We start from the raw sequence: 22,436 nt of genomic DNA, 5'->3' as shown, positions 1-22,436 counted from the left end.
TTGAATTTTCAGCAAGGTGCATAGCCCTACCAACACATAGTAGGCATGTGGAAGAGCTTGAAGATGAACTTGGGTATATGGGAAAATAGCCTCTGTTGTCTAGCGGTCTAGTGTGAAAAGGCCAAACTTTAAATTTTAACTATAAATAGCCAAAGGTGCCTTCTTTCTCATTTTCATGCAATAGAAACCAAGCACAAGCTCACACTATCTCTTTGCATTCACATGGCTACCCACTTTGACAACTTCTGTGAGTTCCTCTCCACCACCCCGTGGGCGGGCAAGAGCGAGCTCTTTGTCATGTTCGCTTGTGAAGTCGACTTTGAAAAGTCGCTCGCCCTTGCCTCCCAACATTATGAGACGTAGATTGCATACATGGAGCAATACTTGACTCCCTACTCCATCTCCTTTCCCCATTGCCCCAATGATCGATGGGTGCCTATTGAGTTGCTTAAGTACATTCAACAATATGCCCACCCCTACATCCAGCGCCTTGAACGCTTCATCGACATCTGCATCCCCGCAGAGCTTACTGTGCCTTCAATAAGCAGGAGGTGAAGAGGTTGGGGAAGGGCAATTTAGGAATGAGGTTGGGGAAGGGCAATTTAGGAATGAGGTTCCTCTTGTGGCTCGCCACTTTTACGTTCCTCCATCACCGAGGAGGTAGAGATGCCTACATTGCAGTTGGCAGGGTATTTGAGGGATGACAAGGAAGTGAAGGCAGTAGGAACGAGTGCTCGTGTGTGGAAGAGCAGCTTGCATCAGAGCACTTTTCAGAGGGTGCACAATTTGCAACTGAACAGCCCGCTGTAGTAGAAGATGCGGGGCCATCTTCCCCACATGAGGAGAGCAAGGTGCTGCCAGAGCTTGAGATCAATCTCTTGAGCACCATTGTGGTGGAAGGTGAAGAATACTTATTTCTTCATGACCTTGAAAAGGCAGCTGGCTTGAGAATGGATGAATGCTTGGGCATTATATGCACACAATGTGAGGTGGACCTTGATACGTCCAACCTCAGTCCTCACCTAGATAGTGTTATATTACCCCTTGGAGAATCTATCGCGCAGAGGCAATTGCTTTGGTCAAGGAAACTGTGGTTGAGACCGCGGAGCAAGCCCTAGTTCCAGAGGAGGAATTCACAACCTTACAAGACAAGCTAGAGGCTGAAAAGGGATGGAGGAGACCAAAGCACTTAAAAAAGATGAGGCTAAGTCCTCGATTGACCTCTCCGCTCCCCACCAGCACTTTGGCAAAAGAAGACATTGAGCAAGAGGTAATAATCGACCTTTTACAACTTAGAAACATTTGTAATTATGTATAGGAAAATATTTTGATTTTTCCTTTGATTGCAGAGGGTGGTTAAAATTGACGCATTTGCTGGGAGAGGCAGCGGCAGCAGGCAGAGCAGAGACTAGGCCAAGGTTCATGGACATGATGCTGCGTTGGTGCACTATCCTGGTCGGCTTCCTGTGGATGGCATCACCATTATCCACAGGGACTACACCCCTCAATATCTGCCTTCACTCACTCTCTTCTTTTTGAAAGCCCTCTCTAAGGTGCTCTGTGTAGCCTCTATGGCACAGAGCACCAAATGTATAGTTTTGATTAAAAAATCCCTTGCCTTTGATGTTTTTGGTTCTAGATTTAGGGGTAAGCTTCTTGCTCGTATAGGTATAGCCAAAAGCATAGGCATAGAGGATCCTCAAGAAATAGCCCAATCACTCCTTGAGCACACTCTGCCCCCAATAATAACAAGAGAAGGAAGCTCAATATTGTAAGAAAGCTTTTGTAAAGATGATGTATTACTTCTTATTATGAACACAATACAATTTTTGCAAACTTATTTCATCAAGGCTATCATTGTTTTTTCTAGTTTGTACCATTAATTTTTTTGTAAATGTATCAGAAATGACCCTGGGAGCCTGGGGGAGCAGTGCCATAATAGTACGAATTTTGAGCCTGCACTCTGCTGCTGTAGAGCCCAAATTCGCACTGTTCTAGCATAGCTTCCCCAGCCCTCAGGAGCAATTCTGATGCATTGAATGATAAATAATGTATTTTTACACATGATTAAAGGTGTTTTTATCTTGTAAATTACTGTTTTTCATAATCAATGTACTCAACTTCATCATAAATGCATCAGAAATAATTTTGAGTGGCTAGGGGAGTAGTGCCAGAACAGTGCGAATTTTGAGCCTACACCACTGCTGGCAGAGCCTGAATTCACACTATTCTGGCATAGCTTCCCCAGTTCTCCAAGAGTAATTCTGATACATTAGATGACAAACAATGCATTTTAACACATGATTAAAGGTGTTTTTATCTTGTAAATTACTGTTTTTCATAATCAATGTACTCAACTTCATTATAAATGCATCAGAAATGACCCTGAGTGTGCTGGGGGACCAGTGCCAGAACAGTGCGAATTTTGAGCCTGCACCGCCGCGCTGCAGAGCCTAAATTCGCACTGTTCTGGCATAGCTTCCCCAGTCCTCTAGGAGCAATTCTGATGCATTGGATGACAAACAATGTATTCTTACACATGATTAAAGGTGTTTTTATCTTATAAATTACTGTTTCTCACAATTAGTGTACTCAACTTCATTATAAATGCATCAACTTCATTAGTGTACTCAACTTCATTATAAATGCATCAGAAATGATCCTAAGTGGCTAGGGAAGAAGTGCCAGAATAGTGCGAATTTTGAGCCTGCACCGCCGCTATAGAGCAGCCTAGACAACGAGCACGTCATCAATACTCATGCTTTTATGTGGATAATGAGTGTGAGGAGGGTTAGATAGTGTGCTACCAACCATCCACTCCATCCTCTCGAATGATGTGTTTGTGGTCTTTGATGTCATGATATTTACACTTTGAATTCTATTTGGTTTTTGTTTTGTTCATGGCTATGATGAGAGTAAGGAGGGTCAAATTGTGTGCTAACAACCATCCTCTCGAATGATGCATTTGCTATCATTGATGTTATGCCATACACACTTTGATTTCTGTTTTGTTTCTATTTGGTTCATGGTGGCTGACAAGCATCTAATCCCACTGATTGCTCCTAATCCCACTGATTGCTCCTTGATTCACTCCACCTCTTTTGCTTGATTCTCTCCACCTCTTCCCAAAATATCTCCACACCTCTTAAATCTCCTCATGCTACCCTTTATTCTCTCCCAGTAGATACTTCTCACCTTTTCACAGCTTTTCTCACATTTACAAATTCTCTTTTACAGCCTCTTGCTAAGGGCTTGTTCCCGCACACACCCTATTCACTTGTATATTTCAACACCTCCTACGCTTTTGACTCCAAGACGATATCGTCACCCACCTCAAAACCTGAGCAATCTGCAGCTACCTCACCTCCCACTGTCATACTTTGGACGATTGGACATACTCTCACACTGGGGTACATGAAGATAGCGATGACCAAAGCAGAGACCTATGTGCACACACTAGTAAGTACGTTAGGGAGGGAAATAATTGAGAATCCTACACTCACCTCTTCTTGGCCATCTTCTGACATGACACAGATATCGCGAGATGCACAAGAACAAAGTCCTTCGTAATGTGACGTTCCAAGTTCCTACCTCTCGCACAACAATCCCCAGGTGCTTCACACGTAGAGTGCACACCATAGTGCCATCCTATAGGAACTCTACAGCAAGCACAAAAGCTGACTCCACATGTACCTCCCTAAAAACATTCCATCAAGGAACCGTTGTGGAGACATATCTGTAGGAAAATCAGCCCCACACCAAGCGTAGGCCTCCAAGGCTATCAAAGGCATCCATGCTTCCCCACCTCGTTAGAGATCCCATGAATTGTTGCAATACTGCAAGATTCCTGGAGGAACAACAAAGCATGTAAGGGGTGTGAAAATGCTATAATGACGATGAATGGAGAGAGTCACTAGCGCGCCTGAGAGATCGTACCTATGTTTTCGCTTTCTCAAAAGCGCAAGATGGAGGTGATCAATGTTGGAGCTCAAAACTAAGTGCAGGGGGTCCACCACTATGGGACGGTAGTCTTCATTTACACAACACCAAATACATGTTATGAGCGTTGATGAATAAATGATCTAATGAATGTTCAAACATGTTAAGTTCACTTACTAGATCCCAAGAGGTCCACCTTGTCAACTTTTAAACTCTCCGACCCCTGCTCTTGGTCCTCACCATATGCGAAGGGGCACCTACTCTTTGCCCTATATGCATGGGACTGCCACTCATCTTCATGCTCATCATCCTTGGAACGGCTATCCTCAGATTCCTCATCAAAGTCATCCCCTTCCCACTCTGACGGTGATCTTTTTTTTGTAATGATGGAGGCTCCTCTTGATTGTGGATTTCTTACCCTTTTTCTTCTCGGGGGCCAATTGTTGCTCGTCGGTGGTAGGCTTCTTGCCCTTTCTGGCTACTACATTCAACCAACATTAGAACATTAAATTTGGTACTTTATACCTGTACAAGAGGTGTCGTGTTGTGCATGGCAGGTGTGGTTGTTGGTCAGGATCCAAGGTGGCACACATTTTTTCTTTCCACCTAACCAATCCCTTCTCAAAATGATACTTCCTATAAGATTTTAGGGCATCCGTGATATCTACTCCAGAGTCTACTATGGCTCTCTTGTGCATGCCAGCTATAGGTGAGCCCCCGCCTCTAGCTTCGCGAACAATTTTAGCATGTACTCGGTCGATTGGAACCAATACACATGACAATGGATCCACATGAAGAACGCTTTGTGGGGGGATGGCGGAATCTGCGTGTCCCTCATAGTGAACTCGCCACCAGCCAATATGTTAAGTAGTCTACATTTCTTGCATTGTAAATAAGCATTACTTACTTTTTAAAAAAAAATTAATGCATGAAGAGAGCTAGAGATCTTACTCTTCATTTAACACATGTGCTTGAGTAATCTCTGTTAGCTTCAGAGTAGTGAATTTGCTAGCATTTTTACCCTAGCCTTTGTACGAGATCACTTTCTTAAAAAACTCTTTCCCACAGTCGAGGTTGGCAATATGTGCCAGCTCATGTGCCAGCTCATGTCCCCTCTTAGTGAAAAGTGCCTCCGTCTCCTTTAGAGCATCCCTATAGTTCTTGTCGAACATTTCTACATTCATCATGTATTCCCCACTCCCTCTCTCAAGCAAGCCACTGATCTTGGTTTGGAACATGGCATCAAAGTTTGATTGCAATGCGTTTATATTTATTTAAAAAACATACTTCGAAATCAAAACATTAAGAAACATAATTTGAAATCAAAACATACTGCAATGCGCACACACCTTGAAAACTAATTATGACAAGAGTGCTATGGGAAGCTTCAACCACTTGGATCTGTAGGATACTCGATGAGCAAGGGCTTTCTAGGCCCATGCACGATCAGTGTCACTAAAATTTGACAACAATGATTGTGGATCGGCAAGACCCACATTTTGCATCATAGATATATCATGTGCCATTGTGTTCAGCACATGAATGGTAGTGACCCAAAAAAATTTGCATGCATTTTAAACAAGGCAAATGATGACATACACAAATTTTGTTCATTTCATACACAAAACAACATCGTACAATACACTTACTTGTTGATCATGTGCAGCATTAACAAGAAATCTGCCTCCTCTTCCTTAGTGTAAGATTCCTCCCTCTAGCTTTTGAGGTGTAAAGGTGTAAGAACCTCCCCTTTTGTTCTTGTAATTATTCCCCTGTCTGAAATAAAAGAAAGATCTTGTTTTACCCTGTTTTGGCCTAGAGAGAGGTAATCCAAAATTGAGATATCTTTGGATATAAAAATCCTCCTAGTGTCTGAAATGGTTTTTCCTGAAACAGAAGTTCAAAATAAATTCTCCAAAGTGCATTAGGAATCAATTAAAAATGATTTAAAAGACCTTAGCCTAAGGGACAAGATTTTCTGAAAATTTTGGATTATGGTCCAATTAAGGTTCCTATGGGGCCAATAAGATTAATCCAAGTGTTTGGATGAGATAAATCCAAAGAATGAAAGAAAATACCCAAAAATGAGTAAATGCTCACATAAGATGAAGAGTTGACTGAGTACAAGGTTTATTAATTAAAAACTATGAGATATTACTAAAAAATGAGATATTTTAGAATAATGATACATTTTGACACCTTGGTAGGGAGGGGGGAGACTTTAAGGTAGGCACCTATTTCACACATGTGGATGAGTTTTTAAATCAAAAAAATTGTGATATTTTTATCTCTCCTCTCTCTTGGATCAAACTGGATCAAAATGGGAGCTAAATTGGTCCAAATCTTGTCCAAATTCAGCCAAACTAAAGCTGGAAAATTCTAGAACTCAGTTGGACTCATTGAGTGGCCTCCCTCACCTATAAATAGACCCTCACTCTTTTGTATTCTCATCTTTGAGCTATACCATGCTAGTATTACATTAAAATAATGATATTTTCTATTATACCTTAAAAATCCTCTACTTTTGGAAAGAGTGGAGCTTCTCTCTCTCTTCAACCATCCTTGGAGCTTTCCTCTCAACACACTAACCAATTGATTGGTTGGGGGCTTCTTCTAAGATAGAGAAGCAAGTAAAATCAAGAGGTAAGATGTAATTTCATGGTTTTTCTCTACTATTCTCAATGTTTTCACTTCTCAACCCCTCTCAAGTTTGAGAAGTTTCTAATTAAGTGTTTATAATGTAAATCAAGCATTTCTTAAGAGTTTTAATGAATAATTAAGAAAAGTTTATCTTTATGCTTAACTTAGGATGTTTTTATGTATATCTCTCTCTCCCCAAAAGAATGGTCATTCCTATGACCAATTCTCTATTCAAATGATGCTTCTCATTGATAAATTCTCAATTCAAAAATCAAACTCTATGCTTATTAAGCTAGAGGTTAAAGAAATGGCTTTTTAATGCTTATATGTTAATAAAATTATGGTAAACTTATGATTTAAATCCATAAATTGGATTTAGGTCTAATGATAGTTATTCTACCATAATGGTACCACAAAGTCCTATTCTTTTTAAAAATATTAAAAATTATCAGTAATAGCAAACGGAGCTATGGTAGAATTTTTAAGAAATTAATACATAACTCATTCTTATGCATAATGTGAAAAGAGGACTTCCTACCATATTCTAGGATTGAATATCCTAGGCTAAAAGAATGATTTTCATCAAATTCGTGGTAAAGTAATTTTTAAGGTTTATGCATAATAAAATAATTAAGAAAAGTAAAAATTTTATAATTTTATTTAAATAATAAAAGGGAAATTCCCATGACATTTGGAATTCAATCATTTAAATGGTAAAAGTGGAATTCTTAGCATAATTGAATTAATGGTTATTTTTATTAAAATTCAAAGAGAAATTTTAGATAAATTTATTTTATGCATGAGAAAATTTAAATGATAAAAGAGGAATTTCCATGACAATTGAAATTCAATCATTTAAATGGAAAAAGTGGAATTCTTGGCATAATTGAATAATGGATATTTTTATTAAAGAAAAGAGGAATTTTAGATAAATTTACGTGATAAAAGAGGAATTCTCATGACATTTGAATATAATCATTTAAATACAAAAAGAGAAATTTTCATGATATTTGAGATCCAAGAAATTAAATAGAAAAAGAGGAATTTTTAGCATAATTCAAATTATGAGTATTTATCAAAAGAGGAATTTTGAGCATTATTGGGAAATATGGGTAGAATTGATTTTTGTAAATCCCATGAATCTTTTACTCAAAAAGAAGAATATTGAATATATTTCACTTAAGAAAATTGAGAAAGAATATGAAAATACCCGTTGAGAAAAAGAACCTTTACCTAGGCCAAGCAATTGGCAGAAATTTAGAAAAGTCCCATCGATATCAAAAATAGAAAATGTTACTAAATGTGAATAGATGTGAATGCGATGTGATAAGATGTGAGTGGATGTGATAAGATGTGGTGTGATGTAAAGGAATGTGGATGGGATGTGAGGTGATGTAAATGGATGTGGATGTGAATGAAGAGATGAGAATGAGATGTGAGGATATGTGAAAGGATGTGATGGGATGTAAATGGATGGGGATACGGATGTGATAAGATGTGGTGTGATGTAAATGAATTTGGATGTGGATGTGATAAGATGTGATGTAATGTAAATGGATGTGGATGTGGATGAAATGTGATGTGATGTGAATATATGTAGATGAAGGAGATGTGATGTGAAATGGATGTGATGTGATGTGAATGGATGAGATGTGATGTGAATCAGGATAGATGTGACTGGATGATATGTGATGTGAATGGATGTGATGTGATGTGATGTGATGTGAGTCAGGATAGATGTGAATGGATGAGATGTGATGTGATGCGATGTGATGTGAGTCAGGATAGATGTGAATGAATGAGATGTGATGTGAATGGATGTGATGCGATGTGAGTCAAGATAGGTGTGAATGGATGAGATGTGATGTGAATGGATGTGATGTGATGTGAATGGATGTGATGTGAATCGGGATAGATGTGAATGGATGAGATGTGATGTGAATGGATGTGATGTGATGTGATGTGATGTGAATCGTGATAGATGTGAATGAATGAGATGTGATGTGAAATAGATGTGATGTGATGTGAATGGATGGGATGTGATGTGAATCAGGATAGATGTGAATGGATGAGGTGTGATGTGAATGGATGTGATGTGATGCGATGTGAGTTAGGATAGATGTGAATGGATGAGATGTGATGTGAATGGATGTGATGCGATGTGAGTCAGGATAGGTGTGAATGGATGAGATGTGATGTGAATGGATGTGATGTGATATGAATCGAGATAGATGTGAATGGACGAGATGTGATGTGATGTGATGTGATGTGATGTGATGTGATGTGATGTGAATCTGGATAGATGTGAATGAATGAGATGTGATGTGATGTGAATCGGGATAGATGTGAATGAATGTGATGCGATGTGATGTGAAATGGATGTGATGTGATGTGAATGGATGGGATGTGATGTGAATCAGGATAGATGTGAATGGATGAGATGTGATGTGAATGGATGTGATGTGATGCGATGTCAGTCAGGATAGATGTGAGTCAGGATAGGTGTGAATGGATGAGATGTGAGGTGTGTGAGTTAGGATAGATGTGAATGGATGAGATGTGATGTGAATCGGGATAGATGTGAATGGATGAGATGTGATGTGAATGGATGTGATGTGAATCGGGATAGATGTGAATGAATGAGATGTGATGTGATGTGAATCGTAATAGATGTAAATGAATGAGATGTGATGTGATATGAATCAGGATAGATGTGAATGGATGAAATGTGATGAGAATGGATGTGATGTGAATCGGGATATATGTGAATGGATGAAATGTGATGAGAATGGATGTGATGTGAATCGGGATAGATGTGAATGGATGTGATGTGATGTGAATGGATGTGATGTGATGTGATGGGGATCGGGGTAGTTGTGAATGGATGAGATAAGATGTGAATGGATGTGATGTGATGTGATGTGGATATGGGTAGATGAGAATGGATGAGATGTGATATGGGTAGATGAGAATGGATGAGATGTGATGAGGATAGATGTGATGGGATGTAATATAATGTCATTGGATGAGAATGGATGAAGGACGATGGGAATACATATGATTGGATGTGGATTAAGCAAAGTGAATTGATTTAGAAGAATGTGGAATAACGGAAAATGATGTGGAACGATGTGAAAAGATGAGAGTTCGTTAGAAACTGTATTTATGAACTATTTTTAAATGACTGTTTTATGTCAAGAATGCTGGGGAAGCATTTTGACCATCTTGTGAATGAGGTCGTGTGGAGACCTAAGTGATAAAGTTGTAACAGTTGACGGAGAGTCAATGGAGGACATCTTGCGTAGCAAGGTCTCGGCCGAGGTCTTGACCAGCCTCGATTCCATTTAAATGGTGAGCTTCCAGTACGGTGGATGAGGGACCAAGGAAGCAGCCTATGAGTGAAGCGCTAGGTGACCCGCGAAGGATCCTAGAGGGTGCTGACCATACGGTGCTCGGCTGAAGATACCCACGCGTGCGTCGAGGAAGAAAATGGAACAAGGTGTTAGAGTTGTTTTTTGAACTCGGGCATGGATCTGGTTGATTGACCTTGCTGGTCCTCAACGGATGAGTCCATGGCTCTTTTATATGGATCTGTTGATTGATCTTGCTGATCTTCAACAGAGAGTCCATCTGGATTTTTATAAGTGAATATATTTCCGGGTACTATGAGCTAGGAACTATTGAAAAGGCCCCTGAGGTGACAGGTGGTGAGCGTTCTGGTTACCAATGATGCCATAGATACACCGATGAAAGAATGATTGGAAATTAGAATTCAACCGGATATTTTGGAGGATTATGATCAGTGATACTATGTTTCATTAAAATATTGTTTTAAAGATAGCTGAATTTGTGAAACATGCAATTTCATATTGGGTGTGTAAGTGGTGTGACTATCTTGAAGTTTGCATGAAGTTCCGGCTAGGGGGCCTGATAACTCTTTTCCTTGGTACCCGGGACAAAACATAACCAAATTTCTAAATGGATCCTATCACTACAGTGGTTGGGCGGTTGGCTAACCCATGGGATTGGATGGGGTTAGGCTGGACCAATAGATCCCTAAAATGAGACTCAATTCTGTTATGGTACGATAGATGAACTAAATCCCAGATAGTCTTGTTCTATGGAAAAGAATCAACGGCTGTACCTCTCGATGAGGAAAAAAGCGTTGGTCTCTATGATCCAAGTGCAAGTTTCTTCCTTGATCTGACCATGTGACTTTACTGGTTCGGTCGGATCAGTTTGGTTAGTTAAAGCTCTTGACTACATTAGAATAAAAATATCATGGAGGAATCGTCTGTGCTTTCTGGGCGAGGGAAGTTTTTTCGGGTTCGGTTTTGGAACAAACCGAGGGATTAGTATCTTGTCCAGATATTCGTGTGCAAGGCCCCGAACGAGTGGGAGGCTCTGCCCTGTGCAAGAAGTGCTACTTCCACTGCTAGCACCCCCGAATTTGTTGCACAGAGGAGGCAGGGATCTTTCACTCAAGGACTGGACCACTGTGCAATTCACCTTGAGAATCCTCTCTTTCGACTCGATTGGTATTCACCCATTCTTGCCAAGCTTTGAGTCAATGGTTGCCATCCCAAACAACAAACATCTTCCCAACCATGTGTTGCCATCCTTTGGTCTCCTCTAATATCATGTCAAATTCACCTGACAATAATAGGTCATAGCCGACTGCACTTTAACAGTCAAATGGAATGGATGCTTTGCCTATAAATCCCTCTGAGACAATGAATGCCGCCATTGTCGATTGGTATTTGCTCTCCTCGATGCTTCTAATCAACCCCTCGATAGAGTCCTCGTTCGTGCGAATTTTCGGGTTTGCAAAGGAGGCGACAAAGTGGCACTCTAGGAAGGAGATTGTGGTTGTCGATCAAGTGGTCCTCCACCCAATTCGTATAGATGTGTCAATCAACCACTTGGCCGAAACTCTCTCCTCTTCTTCTACAATCGTGGCACTACTATTGGGCCACACGATTGTCGACGTGCGTTGAGGAACCAGCTCCCACAGTCAACTGTAATTGTGAGGTGTTTGTTACCTTGCTTGATGTGGCCACTTGTGATATGCCCACATCTTGCAAGAGAGCGATCTCATCTTGTGATTCGGTGAACCCCTTTGATTGCAAACAAGTGCGTGGAGGCATTTTTATCTTTAATATGCATCCATATTTAAGAATAGTTCTTAAATTAGTCTTTAATCCTTAATATGTGATGTAATTATTTTAAATTAGTCTTTAATTACCATTAATTATTAATTCAAATAACATGTGATGCACTATCTCTTAAATTTTAGAAATTATTATGCCATTTATATTAATCAAGAGAAGTTTATCTCAAGAATTTGGATGATTGGGCATTGAGGGGCAAGTGAGGACCACTTGAGATTGAGAGTGTTTATCTTGAGAGCATTGAGATCGGCCGCTTGATCTTGAAGGCACTTGAAGAGGGGCGTTGAGGGTGCTTCTCGGCGGCGCGTGCTTGAGGGCTTCGAGAGGGCTAGAGATGTCGAGCTTGAGAGGTTGAGTTGATTGATAGGGCGAGTCCGATGAGTCCAAATGAGAGAGAGAGAGAGTTGTCCTTAAGGGCTCTTTTGTGAGTCCTCAATGTTAGCTATGCAACGGCTTTACGGATTTGAAAGCCGTTTGCATGGCCACGTGGCCTACGTGGTTGGCCACGCAGGCCACGTGGCCACACGGCTGGCAAACCATAGGCCGTGTGTAATGCCCACGTTCGGGCATTACACATGGCATGGCCACGTGGATTGTATAGTCCACGTGGCTAACCACATGGACTATATAGTCTACGTGTGGCGAGCGACGTGCTCGCCATGTGGACTTGACAATCCACATGGCATGTCATGTACAGCCACGTGTGTCACCATTTGGTGACACATGTGGCTATGAATTACACATGGCTCCACTAAGTAGACACCACATGTAATTCACGAGGCACCCACGTGGAGTGTGTAGTACACGTGGCAGCCATGTGTAATGCTCACACCCGGGCATTACACATGGCTTCCACATCGTGTAATGCCCACAGACGGGCATTACATGTGGCTACCATGTGTAATGCCCGAGTGCGAACATTACATGTGGTTGCTAGATGTAATGCCTGGGTGTGGGCATTACACATGGTAGCCACGCATGGCATAACAGCGTGCCATGTGACATGCTGCCATGCCACGCATGGCTGCCACCACGCGTAATGCTTGCACCCGGGCATTACACGTGTGCTGCGTGGCCTGCATGCCACCGGGCACTTGGTGTGGCTGGTGGCATGTAGGCCACGTGTCTTACATGCCACGTGGCATGTGGCATGTGGTATGTGGCATGTAGGCCACATGGCCTACATGCCATAGGCCATTGCTAGAGGAGGGCCCAAAAAGCCCTCCTCCCAAGCGCCCCCTCTCCCAAGAGCCCCCTCTCCTATCCCTCCATATCTATCCCTACATGCTATATTTGTGCCCTATGTCTCTTGTAGCCCAAGTATCCCCTCCTATCCTTGCAATCTATCAAGGCCGAAACTCTCCTTATTCTCCATCAGTGTGCAGACGCCCACTTCTCTTCCATCAACCCGCTTTTGTTTTTTTCTACATGTCATGGCCATGCCATCATTAGAGGAGCTTACTCCATGGAGTTTATCATCTTGCAAGGATACATGGCACTTGATGAGATGTACAAGAAGGACTCAAACAATCCAGACTTGTACCAAGCTAGAGAGGTTTCAAGAGAGTTTATTATGGGAATTGAAGCAAATAATCAAAGCAAAGGAGAACAACCTTGAAAAATGATAGATATATTCGAGCTCAGAATATCAAGTGCAATTGCTTACTGGAGGACATACAGACTCATCAACGATGAGAACGAGCAACTAATTAGGAATTTGGCCCAATCAATGGTTGCATGTCATAGAGACTAATGAGGGTGAAGTATTGAGCGATGGCACTACTTCATAATGCCAACTTATTTGATGTAGTAATAATGTTGGCACTACTTCATAATGCCAACTTCTTTCATGTAGTAATAATGTTGACACTACTTCATAGTGCCAACTTCTTTAATGTATTTGTCGAGTTGTTTATAGCTTAATGATGATTATGTTTTTGGATGTTCATCTTGTAAACCATGATGAAGGAGAGAGAGGAGAGAAAGAGGAGAGAGAGATGAGGGAAAGAGATGTACGGATGATAATTTTATAAAAAAGTAAATATATATAATATATATTTTTATTTCTAAAGTTTTTTATTTTTTTAAAATTAAAAATATAAAAATATAATTAAATTATAACGATCGAATAAAAAATGGCCAACATTTTTAAGGGTGTTAATCACCATTTAATACTTGTGTACTCCCTACTTATTGTGCCATTCTTTTTTGTTCTTGTGTACTTCATTTTTGCTCCTCTTTACAATGAGTTGTACGATCACATTCCCATCTTCAAAGAAAAATCTAAGTTTACTCCCCACTCATTTTATGGATTGCAAGCCATAGTAAATATTGGGTCCCAAGAGTTGCATATCCCTCTTGAGGCAACCTCTAGTCATGAGGGGGGGAGTTCTACATACTTGAGGACTCTCTTTTAGCCAATTACTCGACAATATTTGATTCTTCATTGAACTCAAACTTGCAACCAATAGCCATCTTAGACAGCCCACCCAGAGGTCTTTCAACTCAGAAGAATGTGATAGATTTATGCATCCCCTTTCATGATAACAGCAAAACCGATGCATTAGGCTCATCCAGTGTTACAAGAGGACATGGTAAGAGTATTTTAGAATACCTTTTCAACATGAAGAAGGGAAACACATTAACAAAGATTTTGTTGAATGTCAAAGACGTTATCAAGGCCGTGGAGATTCCTAGAAAATATAATGGTGATATTGTATTTGAGTTCCCACCGACCATGGGAACACGCTCAAGAATGGACTCCATGGAGCATAAGTATGATCCCCATTGGTGGTCAAAGCCGCAAACCTTTAACATTTCCTTCCTTGGAGTATATCAAAGAAGCCATTGCCTAGGTAGTTTGAAGTGTGTTAATGAACTTTGCCCATGTTTAAAGAACCACATGGTGTCAAATACATCACATTTTACTAGAAGCATGCTAAAGCACCAACCATTGGAGAGGAGTGCAACAATGTGTCTGGCAAGCTCCTTTGCCATTACTGCTCAGTTTTCCGGCAATGTACATTGCTACATGCAATTGCTACATCTATTATGTGATGTCCTCCGACAAGACGATGAGTAGATTAATGATACACATCGGCACCCATCAACATAATGTATATGTAGGCACATCAAAGGCACTAACTGACAAGACGATGAGTAGATTAATGATACACATCAGCACCCATCAACATAATGTATATGTAGGCACATCAAAGGCACTAAACTGATAAGACAAGGAAAATGGTGTCCATGGTGCTAGGGGTGGATCGCAAAATGGTGGGCGGCCAGGAAGGTAAAAATGTGTGTGGCAAAAGAAATTGTAATGGCAACACTAGTGCAAGAAGGTGGTTCCTCACATTTCAACATTGCAGAGGAGATGGGACCACTAGTGGAAGTCAACATTGCAGAGAGGAGATGGGACCACTACTAGTGGAAGTTAGATGGTAGGCTGATCTGGTTGGGCAATTAGGTTTGTGTAAAAGAGTTATGAAAATCTAGATAAGTAAGTTGTGATATTTGAATGATTTAATTTTTAGGTTTCAGAGGTTAGTCTGTAGCCTGGTAGTAAGGGCCTTCAAAGGAGAGCTTTATCTTGGATGCACTTTTGAAGCTAAAGCAAGAGTGCACTTACGACTTCTTCCACGGAAGAAAGTTCTTGGGTCAAGGGTCCTCAGGTGAGAAGTGCTATGTTTTCAAGATGTCCACCATTGGACCTGCTTTAGGGTTGGATTTGGTGAATCGAATGCGACGGACTGGCTCTGGGGACCTACGACATGCATGGATACAATTCAACCACACTTGACGAACATCAGATTGGGTGACCATGGCTTGTCATGTATATGATCCAAGGTAGAAAATTACCAATGTAGAGTATTTAGGTAGTTAGAGCTAGCTAATCGTACAACCTTTTAAATGACTAGAGTTTTCACACAGCATGTAGGATCTTCTCATGATTACAACATGTGAAATGAAAGAGGAGGATATGGAGGCCCAATGTCTGTTCTGGGAATGTATTAATGAAGTGATGGCCAACCATGGTTGTGAGAGGGCAGATTTCTATGGTTTCATGGCAGACGAGACTCGGGCTAATTGGAATGCAGTTTGACATCATGTGTTCAATTGGTGGAAAAAATAACATCTAACAGATAAGGAGATGTCTTGCCTATTTCATTGGGATCAGAGCATGGTTTCCCACACAATAAAGTATGTGTGTGTTACATCTCAAGGAGAGCACAAAGCAATGTGCGAGAAGCACGCATAGCACCAGTGAAGCTGCTCGATTGATACGTCAATGGTGGCGCAATGGTCATGTGATGGATAGACATTTGTTAGTAATGGACTCTTGGTTGAGTTGGTGGGAGGTTCACATAGCACATTGGGTTTCAGTCATGACAATGATAGAGAGAACTAATGATGGTTCAAATACCCTAAGAACAAACCTAGCAGAAAGCAAACATGGAAGTTGGCTGGCATGGGAAGGATATAGATGCAAGATTTCTCTTTACGATGCATGTACTACTGATATGGAAAATGAAATTTTGCAAAGCACAAAGGAAAGATACCTTTATTATTAACATTAAAAAATACAAATATAGTTTTTTATTTTGTATGTTGAAAAAGAAAAATTGCACATCTCCCATTGCTATAAATATAGAGGTAAGCTCCAAAGCACTTTGTTATACACCATTGCCACCAAGCCTTGTTAGTAGAGTACATCACCCTAAACCCTCCGTTTTGTTTGTGATAGCCTCATAAAATGTTAGCATTGAAGTTGTTGCTGCGCATATCCAGAGGGAGGCCGCCAATGTGGAGGTCAAGTAGGAGACCATAGATGATGCACAAGCATCAAAAGGTCTCACATCCTTTCCACTTCCTGGAAATGATGATTCTATTTCTCAAGTTAAGGACAAAGTGGTGGGCTTAATTGCGATTTGGTGAGTCTATGGTTTTATTGATGATCGTCTGAGCATGTCTTGCTAGAGGAAGTGTAGAAGGGTACAGACACCGTTCACTTACTTTGTGCCTACACCCCAGAGAACAAGCAAGGCCCATAGTAGTAACGATGATGGTTTTCACATTTCTGTATTTGGAAGGTGTACGTGAATGAACTTGGCTTTATTTTGAGTTTGAACCAATAACCTCATTGTAGAGGATGTGATGTTGACATGTTTTTATGTGTTCACTCTCTCTGAAGTAATTATGTCATGTTGATCTCTCCAACTTGCTTTTCCCCTCTCTATTCATGGAGGGGAGTTTCACATTTCTGTAATTGGAAGTTGTACGTAAATGAACTCGGTTTTATTTTCTGTTTGAACCAACAACCTCAATTGTAGAGGATGTGTTGTTGACATGTTTTTTTGTGTTCACTCCCTCTGGCTCACTATCGCCCTCTATCTCTCAAATAATTATGTCATGTTTCTCTCTCCAACTTGCTTTACCCCTCTCTCTCTTTGGGGAGGGAGGGTATATTTTTGGAATCCTCTTCCCAACAAAAAAGCACTCGCTCAGAAATGCTCAAAAATGAAGATCCATCCAATGAGTGTGGAACTCTTAACAGAGGATTCAATGACTAATGCAAGATCCATGGTAATACACTTATGCCAAACATGCCATAAAATGTTGGATGATGAATAGGATAGCATGGAATCTGCACCTCTCCCAAAGCCAAAAGACTCTAAGAATTGGATACACATCCTTGCTATTATGGACATACTTCCAAAATGCATGGGTACAAGATTTGCCATGACTGAACGGGCAAGAGATCACATCCCTCTACATGCTTAGCGCCGCAAATATGCCCAATTCTACAAGCCATGAAATTGTGAGAACTCGCTTTGGATTTCTCCCTTTTAAATCTCTTTATTATCTTTGATACTAATTACTCTATATGATCCCACTCTATTTCTCTCTCTTTCTTATTATCTATGCTACTAATTATTCCATATGATTCCACTCTATTGATCCTTGCTATTTTATATTTTTTAAAATATTTGTTGGGTTTTGAGGGCTTATTTTTGGATTTCACCCTCCCAAATATATGTCCCATCTATGCTACTAATTTCTCTATATGATACCTCCCCATTTCTTGACGTTTCACACTCATTATGTCAATCTACTTCCTAAATCATTACCTTGATTTATCGACGTCTTTTGTTATATCCCAAATTTATATTGAGTTCAAGCTACAAATTAAATATATGGCCTAACCACAAAGTGAATCAAAGGATACATGAAAGAAGGTAAGTTTTCTCACCTATGTTTACCTTCTTAATTGGTACTTTTCTTATACCTATCGCTTCATAAATACTATACATTTCTGAGCTTTTCCTCACAAACAATGGATTAGTGTGAGTGCTTAATGGTTTTCAAAATGAATCTAAGGGCTATCCTTCCTACACTTTGTTGGATTTTTACTATTTATCTTATATTTTTTATGGTTGTTACATTGAAATTGTAAGACAATTTAGATTATAATGTTTCTTTGAGTTTTACATTCATAAATGTTTCATATTTAGATAGATAAACTTGATATCTTAGATTGGATTCAAATACTTGAGAGTGACAAAGAAGCTCAAATTTCCTTGGATAAGCATATCTTGAAATAAATAAAAGAGGGTACACATTTACCTGGAGAAGATCAATAAAAAACTAGTGAACATGACTTGGAAGAAAATGTACTTTAATAAAGGTTTATTATACTTTTAAGGTGGTTTATTCAATTTACATGTATCTTTTAATGTAAAACTAGATTTCTCAATTGAAATACCATGGGTTTAGGGAAATAATTTTAAGGAAATACAAAAGATACAAATACAAGAGAGGACAAAAATAAGATAAAGTGAAGCAAACCTCAAAGGACGAATTTATGTAGACATTACATCAGATGAAAAACTATATGGAAAACATAAAGAGATATTCATATAAAGTTTTTGATCCTTTATTTATCATCCTTTCTCTTCAAAGAGTAGATTTGTGTCCCAAAGTGCAATGTGATTATGTTAGGGGTAGGTTAAGAGGTAAGTTTGTTATTTGTAATGTTTTAAAAAATCTAATATAATTATTATATGTTTATGATAATTTTTTGTAATACATCCATAAATAGAAGCATTCTTATAATTATGATTCTTAAATTTCTTACAGATGATATTTGAGTTGCACTATATGGAACAATATATAAGAAAATACTAGAAAAATATTTCACGCACTATTTTTAAAAAATATATTTCCTTCCATGCACTAACCAAAACTTGAAAAGTTTATTTGATATTATTAGTCAAGTCAAGAGCTTACCTTAGCCTTGCCAAAGTATGTGTTATTGGGCCTTGCCTTATTGAAACTTCCCTAGTGGTTATGCTAACTCATCCACCATCGCATCCTCACACTAGAATGCGTCACTAATGAGGTGAAGGAACAACTCTCTTTGCCTAGATGGAGGTAAGTAGAGATTTTCCTTCATGATACTTGTATTTCACAAAAGGGGAAAAAGAGGAAGCTAATGCAAGCAAAAAACTATAAACAATCCTATCTAGTAAGCATCCATTAAGCATGCAAGATTTAATGGAACACAAGAAAGAAAGAGTAGAGAAGAAGGGGAGTTCACAAGTATTCTATTGTTGTTTCCAAGAGAATGCTTGTGTGTTGCATATTGTAAAAAAATGACCTTGGGTACATTACGAGTAGTCCTTGTGTGATTATTACTTTCTTGACTTTGCGCGAGTAGGCTTGAGAATGTAGGATACGTGATGAAGTTGGCATGCAAGGTTAAATGGTATGATTTAGGACCAATTCACAGACAATTGGATGCAAGATAAAGTGTTGAGAATCTTTGGATAGCCCTGATGGTAGGTAGCTTGGTGATGCGGCATCATGAAAGGTGATAGGTTATGTAGAAGTTCTTCATTAGGGAAATGGCTAGGATTCATCGGAATTAGTTGGTAGAATCAATTTGCATCATGTGATTGGTAGAATGAGCACCAATGCCACCTTGGAATAATTTGTGTAGGTAGGTGGCAGTCTGGATCTTATTGGCATGACATGATTATAATCCGATCTCATAGCATGCTGCCTACAATGAGATGTGGGATATGAAAAAATGTGATGCCCACATAGTGCCCGTATAGTGAAATATAGAGGTGACATGCATGGGCAATGGGAGGAAGGTGTGCCCTTGTGTGTGTACGCCTCCATCTTGAAGATTTCTCCAACTCAACTGCTTTTTCTTTGACTCAACTACTTTTTCTTTCTCTGACTCGTTTTTTTTTCTTTGACTCTCTTTGCTACTTTATTTGGCATTTACTCGATATCTCGTTTTGTCTTGGAGAGTTAAGATCATTATATTGGTGATGTAGGGTAGTTGGCTTTGCCCAGAGTTGCAATGGGTATCCTCTAGGGCTCAAGGGATTTTGCATTATCAAGCACTCCAAATAGAGGTATTTTAGATCAATGGGAAGTATGGTCAAAGACAAGGTTACGATGAAAGGTTCTTTCTGCATTATCAATTATCAAGCACTCCAAATAGAGGTATTTTAGATCAATGGGAAGTATGGTCAAAGACAAGGTTACGATGAAAGGTTCTTTCTAGTTTTAGAAAAGTCTAGATGACCGATGAGTTGTACCATGGGCCAATAGGCTTACACTTGCCATGGTCTCCCCATCCAAAAACATAACTAGAGGGGTGTTGCGATGAGGTGAATATAAGTTCTTAAAAGAGTGATGCCTATTATATATAAGTTCTTGAAAGAGTGGTGCTTTCCTTGGAATTTACTCGATACATCTTTTTTTTGGGGAGTCGAGATCATTAGATTGGTGTAGGTAGATGGCTTTGCCCATAGCTATAATGGGTATCTTCTGGGGCTCGAGGGATTTTGCGTTATCAAGTACTCGAGATAGAGACAATTTAGATCAATGGGAAGTATGGTCAAAGACAAGGTTATTAAAGGTTCTTACTAATTTCAGAAAGATCTAGATAATGGGTTGTACCATGGGGGGCCAGTCGGCTTGCACCTTCCATGGTCCCCCCCATCTAAAAACATACCTAGAGGGATGTTGCCATGAGGTGAATGTAGGTTCTTGAAAGAGTGGTGCCTACATGTCTATTATATGCAAGTTCTTCAAAGAGTGGTGCCTGTGTGTTTATTATATGCAAGTTCTTGAAAGTGTGGTGCCTATGTGTTTATTATATACAAAGTGCATGTATACATTATAGGTGCCTATGTGTTTATTATATACAGAGTCCATGTATACATTGTAGGTGCCTATGTGTTTGCTTTCTTTAGTCTACATACTTTTTATTCCTAACCTTTCTGAAAAAAACCGAGGCTGAGATACATAGACCTCCTCATGCAAATCTCCATTCAAGAAAGCATTTTCGATATCCAACTGACATACATTCCAACATTTATGTGCTGCTAATACAATGATACTCTGCATGGTAGTCATATGACATGTGGGTGCAAAGGTTTCGCCATAATTAATGCCTTTCTCTTGCACATAACCCTGTGTGCAATAAGCCTAGATTTATATCGCTCAACACTACCATCTGCTCTACATTTGAGCTTTAAACCCATTTTGTACCAATGGCCTTCTTGCCAAGAGGAAAGTCTACCAAATCCCATGTATTATTTTTGAGTATCGAATCATACTCAGATTGTATAGCACTCATCCAATTTTCAAATTCCTTTGCTTCACCAAAGGAGATAGGTTCCTCTACATTACATACACTAGCAATAAGAGCATGACCTCCATCAACATGAGATGCGTGATGAGAACCTACATGTGTTCTTCTGGGCAAAGGAGTGACCAATTTACTATCACGTAGTGTTTGCACCAGCCATTTTAGCATGCTTTTTGACTTCTCAATTTTCCTTCTTTCTTCATCAACTGCATCATCCACATTTGCCTTATTAACATAATGATCTATGGGGGGCTGAAAAACATGTTGATTTGTAACCTATGTGGGCTGACTTTCATTATTCCTTTGAGTATCCAAATTCTCTACATCAATGTGTCCTACATTGAACAATGGAAGGAGAGTGTCAAGTATGTCCTCTGAACATACATTTTTCATTTTTTTTACACAAAAGCAAGGGTTGAATTGCATCTTCCATAAATACATCTCTACTCACAAGAATCTACTTGTTGGTATAGCAGGATGATAGAGATGGTAACCTTTACTTTCCAAGATGTACCCCACAAAAACACATTTAATAGCCTTATCTCGTCGAGCTTTTTGCAAATTTGCTGAGGTACAAGTACATAAGCAAGACAACCAAAAATGCGTAAGTAAGCCACAGAGGGACTTTGCCATTCCATGCTTTAAAAGGCATAACTGTATGTGAAGTCTTTGTAGGACACCTGTTCAAAATGTATGTTACACAAATGATTGCTTCTAGCTATAAACCATGAGGTAACTCCTGACTTTGGACCATACAACATGCCATCTCCATGAGAGAACTATTTTTGTGTTTAGCTACATCATTTTGCTGATATGTATAGGGCACAATATGTTGGTGTTTTATCCCATGATCAACCATGAAACTCCCTGGACATATACTCCCCCCCTTGATCAGTACGCATGATACCAATCTTACATGTAGAAACATTTTAAACCATAGCAATAAAGTGCTTAAAGCACATAAAAACCTATAATTTCTATTTTAATGGATATACCTAAGTATGTCTAGA

Source organism: Cibotium barometz, chromosome 16 (assembly GCF_041138505.1).
Source record: "Cibotium barometz isolate CiBa-2024 chromosome 16, ASM4113850v1, whole genome shotgun sequence".
Taxonomy (NCBI): Eukaryota; Viridiplantae; Streptophyta; class Polypodiopsida; order Cyatheales; family Cibotiaceae; genus Cibotium; species Cibotium barometz.
This window is presented reverse-complemented; position numbering follows the sequence as displayed.